The sequence below is a fragment of the Lampris incognitus genome, chromosome 11, assembly GCF_029633865.1.
Source record: "Lampris incognitus isolate fLamInc1 chromosome 11, fLamInc1.hap2, whole genome shotgun sequence".
In the NCBI taxonomy this organism is placed as follows: domain Eukaryota; kingdom Metazoa; phylum Chordata; class Actinopteri; order Lampriformes; family Lampridae; genus Lampris; species Lampris incognitus.
Window position 1 is genome coordinate 52,318,444 of NC_079221.1, and position 6,904 is coordinate 52,325,347.

Here is a 6,904-nt window from a genome sequence, read left to right on the forward strand (position 1 = left end):
AAATGACATTTTACATGGCTTGACAGTGTAGCAATTACATATATTAACAGTTAAACTATACTAAATTTAAGTGGAAAATCATGTAACATATTTAACAGATTTACCACCCGGCTACACATCCACCCACCCACCCATCCATCCATCCACCCATCCATCATCTATCCACCCATCCATCATCCAAACCGTTTATCCTGCTGCTGTTTGGTCATTACTGCAAAACCTGAGAAAAAAAGAAAGAAAAAATCTGCAACTTGCCGTAAGTCGGTTTATATGGCAACAACTACAACAACAACAACAGCAATAATAATAATACCAATCATAACAATATCAATAACAATAATAGGTGGCACGGTGTCGCAGTGGTTTGCACGGTCGCCTCACAGCAAGAAGGTCCTGGGTTTGAGCCCCGGGGTAGTCCAACCGTGGTGGGTCGCCCCGGGTCGTCCTCTGTGTGGAGTTTGCATGTTCTCCCCGTGTCTGCGTGGGTTTCCTCTGGAGGCTCCGGTTTCCTCCCACAGTCCATAATAATAATAAGAACAAGAAGACGAAGATGAAGTATAGCTACTCATCAATAAAGCCATATTGCAAGAGGTCAAATCGAAAAAAAAAAGAACTAGTCAACGTTGGTCTTACAAGCATCGCTTTTTCTCATAATAATAATAATAATAACAGCAACAATAATACTAATAATAATAATGATAATAACAATTACAATAACAATAACAGCAATACTAATAATAATAATAACAATTACCATAATAATAATAATAACAGCAATACTAATACTAATAATAATAATAATAACAATTACAATAATAATAATAATAACAGCAATACTAATACTAATAATAATAATAATAATAACAATAATAATAATAATAACAGCAATACTAATACTAATAATAATAATAACAATTACAATAATAATAATAACAGCAATCCTACTAATAATAATAATAATAATTACAACAATAATGATAATGATAATATTAGCTACTCTTCAATAAAGCCATATTGCAAGATGTCAAATCGAAGGAAAAGAACTTGTCAGCAGCTTGGTTTGACTACAGGAAGGCATTTGACAGCATGCCACACTCCTGGATAGAGAAAAGCCTCAAGATCCACAGACTCTGCCCAACAACTGTCAAATTCATCACGGAGAGCATGAAGACCTGGAAGACCACCCTGAATCTCCATCATGCAGAGGGGTCGTTAACATCGAGACCGATCAACATCAGAAGTGGAATCTTCCAAGGGGACTCACTATCACCACTGCTCTTTTGCCTTGCACTAGCAACACTCAGCAGTCTACTGAACAACAGCAGCTATGGGTACAAATCACAGAAAGGCAAACTGACCCATCTGTTCTACATTGATGACCTCAAGATGTTTACCAAGGATGACAATCAGCAGAGGCGTAGGGCTTGGAAGTTTGGTAGGAAGGTGTCCTACTGATGATTCAGTAACACCTCCAGCAAAAAAATAATCTAACTGATAAACGATGGTTGAGGGAAACAATACAAATACTATGACTTGTGTAATGATGACTTGGCTAACACAATACTGGCAGGCCTCATATCCACCAGCCTTTTCACTACTTCTCACTACTAACTAACACAGACCTTCTTCTTTTTGGTCCCCGCAGGACAAGAGAGGCAACACTTCTAGTCAAGGCTGTGATGACAAGTGCATCCCCATGAAATACAGATACTTTTGGTTGTTTTACACCAGGCTGGGAGGGTCACAAGCAAAGATGAGGGGTCAAGGTGAGTCTGGGAGCGGGTGAAGACCGAGACAGCAAGGCACAAAGTGAGAAAGAGACGTGACGGTAATGAAAGAGAGGAGGAGAAAAAGAGCAGTCGACAGCGTGAGGACAGAAAAGTGGAAACTCCAGAAAAAGGAAGATAAAGTGAAAAGTGAGCTGGAGACAGAAAGACACCCCCCCTCCCCCTTAGTCAGCGTAGTGCATGATGGCCTCAACGTAGTTTCCTGGAAACAGGCCTGTGGTGGCGTTCATCACACCTTCACCAGCCATCCTCGTTTTTCTTGATTACACAGATAATGGCTCCTCTTGGAAGGACAACTCGTCCTCCTGATCAGCCATGTAGTCATAGATGGCCACCACTAGAGGGAGACAAACACGCAGTTAAGCACGCTGCTGGTTAACAGTAAACCAACAATAACATTAACAACTTGTAGTAAAAGTAATATTCACAGTGCTTATACTACCACTATTATTACTAAGTATTAGTACTATTAAAGCTAAGTACTACAAACACAGCTATCACTGCTCCTACGAGAGACACTACCATTATAACCACTGCTGTGACCACTACTCCCACTAATAAAGAAAATAGACTGTGATAATAATCACATCTTTAGGTCTGTTACTACTAGTTCTACTGTGATTACTATTACCACCACCAACACTGCCACTACTATATTTATTAACAACAACAATAATGAGAAAAAACACAATAATAACAATTCCATGTCTTTTGTGCTGGATAAGATCTAATCTCGTAATGATGACATGGTGTTGACATATTGGCTGCTTTAAGCATCGAAATTGCGATGTTCATCTTCTTTTGTTCTTTACTCTCATCCCAGCTGTTGTCTCGCTTGGTCCATATGTTGTGCTGATGGTTAGCATCTGGTTTTAGAATCAGTCTCTTCGTAAATCCTCTACCTTTCTCAAGGTAGGTTGTTGGAGCCCAGGGAGGGTCCTCCTCTGTACAGCGGACTCCTCCTCTTCCTCACCTTCCTCTAATGGCTGATCACGGGGCCAGACCTCATCAGGCCCTGGTTGGCCCTCAACAGCTGAGGAAGGGGAAGAGGATCATGTGAGACTGGGGAAATGGGTCGGGAGGGAGGGAGGAGGTTATTATATAGCTGGAGATTCAGATCGTACGACAGTGGCACTCAACCATGTGTCATGAAGAGCTGTTTGTACACAGGTTTTCTTTCAGAACAACACTACAGCTGCTGAGCTCACTGACCATTCCTCCTGTGTTTGGCTGAAGATGTGTGGTCAGTGAACTCATCTGAAGTACAGTACACTCCAGACGTCTCTCTCACCAGCAACGTCCTCCAGCTCCTCCTGGGGTTTCCAAGGCGTTCCCAGGCCAGATTGGACATGTAGTCCCTCCAGCGAGTTCTGGGTCTAACCCGGGATCTCCTCCCAGTTGGCCGTACCCAGTAAACCTCCAAAGGAAGGCGCCCAGGAGTTATCCTAATCAGATGCCTGAACCACCTCCACTGGCTCATTTCGACGCGAAGGAGCAGCGGCTCTACTCTGAGCTCCCTCCGGATGTCCGAGCTCCTCACCCTATCTCTAAGGCTGAGCCCAGACACCCTACGGAGGAACCTCATTTCAGCTCATGACCATAGGTGAGGGTTGGAACGAAGATTGACTGGTAAATTGAGAGCTTTGCCTTCCGGCTCAGCTCCTTCTTCACCAAAACTGTTCGGTAAGACGTCCGCATTACTGCTGATGCTGCATCAATCCGCCTGTCAATCTCCCGCTCCATGCTACCCTCACTCGTGAACAAGACCCCGAGATACTTGAACCCTTTCACTTGAGGCAACAACTCATCCCCAACCCGGAGGGAGCAATCCACCATTTTCCGGTAGAGGACCATGGCCTCAGACTTGGAGGTGCTGACTCTCATCCCGGCCATTTCACACTCCGCTGCAAACCGCCCCAGTGCTCGCTGGAGGTCACGTTCTGATGAAGCCAACAAAACCACATCATCTGCTAAGAGCAGAGACGCAATTCTGAGGTTTCTAAATCGGACACACTCCTCACCTTGGCTGCGCCTTGAGATCCTGTCCATGAATATCACAAACAGAATCGGAGACAAGGGACAACCTTGGCGGAGTCCGACACCCACCGAAAACGTGTTTGACTTTGTGCCGAGAATGCAGACACAGCTCTCACTTTGGTTATACAAGGACCGGATGGCTTGTAGCAACTGTCCCGGTACCCCATACCCCCATTATTATTATTATTGTTATTGTTATTATTATTGTTATTGTTATTGTTAATTATTTCCAGTGTTTTCTGTTTTCTCCAAAAAACATTTCCCTTGTGATTGAGACTCTTTCTCACTACACATACAACCAAATAGTTTTAACACCAGAAATTTTAAAATTGGACACAACATAGACAAATGAGAAAAACCAAAAGAAAACTTCGGTCATTCTAAAATATGACTGCTTTTATTAAACTTTAAATAAATGTCAGGATGATATTTTGAAAAGATATTTGGGCAGCAAATTCTCAATGTTGTTAAGTAAAACTTCTGCTTTCAAAACTGAACAAAATATATTGTAATTTATAACTTTTCAAGGAATTATTTTAATTTTGAGTTTGATTATACGTTTTATAATTACCACTAAATAAATATATAACTTGATAGAAAAAAAATCCACTCGACATGTCAATAGGAGATTATTTTGTACACAAAACCAACTAAAATATTTTAAGTGGCAAATTCTTACTTACATACTTGTGGCAGTTTTATGTTAATTTATTTAAAGAAGGTAATAATCACACCATTAATGATCAACTGATTTTAATTATTGCACCATGTAGGTGAACACATCATTAAACATGTTGGTGCATCAGGTTATATTTGGTTAAAATCATAATTCTTTACATTGCTCTCAAACAACAAGGCAACGTGACTGAAAACTCTGAAATCAGCAGTTTTCTAAACATATTGTGTGAAGCACCGACTTTTATCAATGGATGACCACATTTATTTTGTCCATTTTCTGAGGAGGCTAAACTCTGGTTTCAGAGGTTGGGGGATTCAGTAATTGTTCAAAGTAAATCTCACACTTTCATGTCATGTAGGATTTACTTTCCATTTTATTGATATCGTACTTTTTGTGTGATCATAGGATGTATACAGATGTGAGGACAACAAAAGAGAAACACTGACAAATTTGAAAAGAATATTTAATATTTTTTTTATTTGTGCATTAGTATGAAACCAGTAATACGATAACAATAATAGAATAGAAAAAAAGACAATGCAACTAATACCATATATTAGAAGACGACCAAGAACAACATATTACTACAATTATATTTTTGTTATTATTATTATTGTTATTATCATTATTGTTATTAATGGTGATGTTGTTGTTATAGAGCTTACCGTATGTCCCAGCTGGCAGATCAGTCACTGTGAAACAGAGGGAGGTTTTTGTACGGCTCTCTATCACCGTGTGAACACCCACTGACTATTGATATAGTGGTAACTCTGACAGTAGTAAACTGCTGTATCCTCAGCCTGGACTCCACTGATGGTCAGGGTGAAGTCAGTCCCAGACCCACTGCCACTAAACCTCGATGGAGTTCCTGACTGAAGAGTGTTTGCGTAATAAATGAGGAGTTTAGGAGTTTCTCCAGGTTTCTGTTGGTACCAGGAGATACGTGGATTGCTGTTATAAGTACTAGGGGGTCGACTCAGTTTACATGCCAGACTGACTGATTCTCCTACATTGGCAGCTTTCATTGAAGGAGTCTGAGTCACAGTGACCTGACTGCTTGATCCTGAAAACAGAAACACACAAACAGACTGAAAGTGAAGGCCTTCATTGTCTCACATGTACATCTGGAAATCTCTGTGAAAGGACAGATGTGTTACTCATTACATCACATAAACACATAGAATTCCTTTTTTCAGGTGTTGTTTTAACTGAAACTCAACAGTGTAAAACACAAACAGGGACTTGGTAGAAACAATGTGCAGGTGGGGAAACACAAACTGGTGAGATCAGAGAAAGTTCTTTCAGGAGAGGAAAAGTTGAGATGAGGAAAACAAGGAAGACAGTGAATCATCTCTGCCGGTCTTACCTTGAATAAAGGCAGCACATGTCAGGATGAAAATGCTGCTCCAACACATGGTTTTTACCTTTGCTGTCACAATGAACAAGTGTTGGTGGCTTTGCTTTGGACTTGCAGAGTTATAAAGGTTTCATGAGCACTGAAGCATGTCCTTCAAATAAGAAGTGTCCTCTCTATGCAAATGAGCTTCCTGGTGAGACTGCTGTTAGTAGCAGATGTGTATATCATGTCCTGTGAGGACACACCGTCTTGTGTGTGCTCCAGCCACTTATTACAGTAGTCACCACCACCTTCTGTGACTAATGCCAAGTTAGATGAAGAAGAAATGATCTTGGATTAAGAACACTCTATAACACTTCGTAACACCTTGAGAAGTTATGTGAAATTGTCAAGCTTTGATTTCATGATATTCAGATTATACCGTTCACACACTCGAACACAAATCCAGTTCATGATGAAACTGGAAGAAAAAAAAACTTCTCTCAGGGTTTTTCATTTATGTCCAAATACAAGCTCCCCTACATATGCAGATCTTCTTGTTTGTCTTTCAGCTTGTTTCCTGTTTCTCAGGGGTCACCACAGTGGATTTTACAGTTTCCATCGTACTGATGGAAACTGGGCGCAGCACCAATGGAGGCCGTTGTTAACCCAGGCCTTGACAGATCCGGTCTGGTCTTGTCCTCACCTTTAAGACCCTTAATAACCTAGCTCCTTCGTATCTTTCTGAACTCCTTCATATCCACACGCCCTCCCACACTCTCAGATCCTCTTCTGCTCTCTAACTCACTGCACCTTTGGCCCGCTTGACTACCATGGGGTCTAGAGCCTTCAGTCATTCTGCCCCCCGCCTATGGACCTCTCTCCCACAAGACAGTCACAAGACTGACTCTCTTTCAACCTTCAAATCTCATCTCAAAACGCACCTTTTCAAACTGGCATATTCAGTCTGATCCACGCTTCATTGAGTTTGGTGCAGATGATGATGTTATACTTATCTGTTGTGTTAACTTCTTATTGTCTACCTGCTTTGTTTTGATGCTCTGC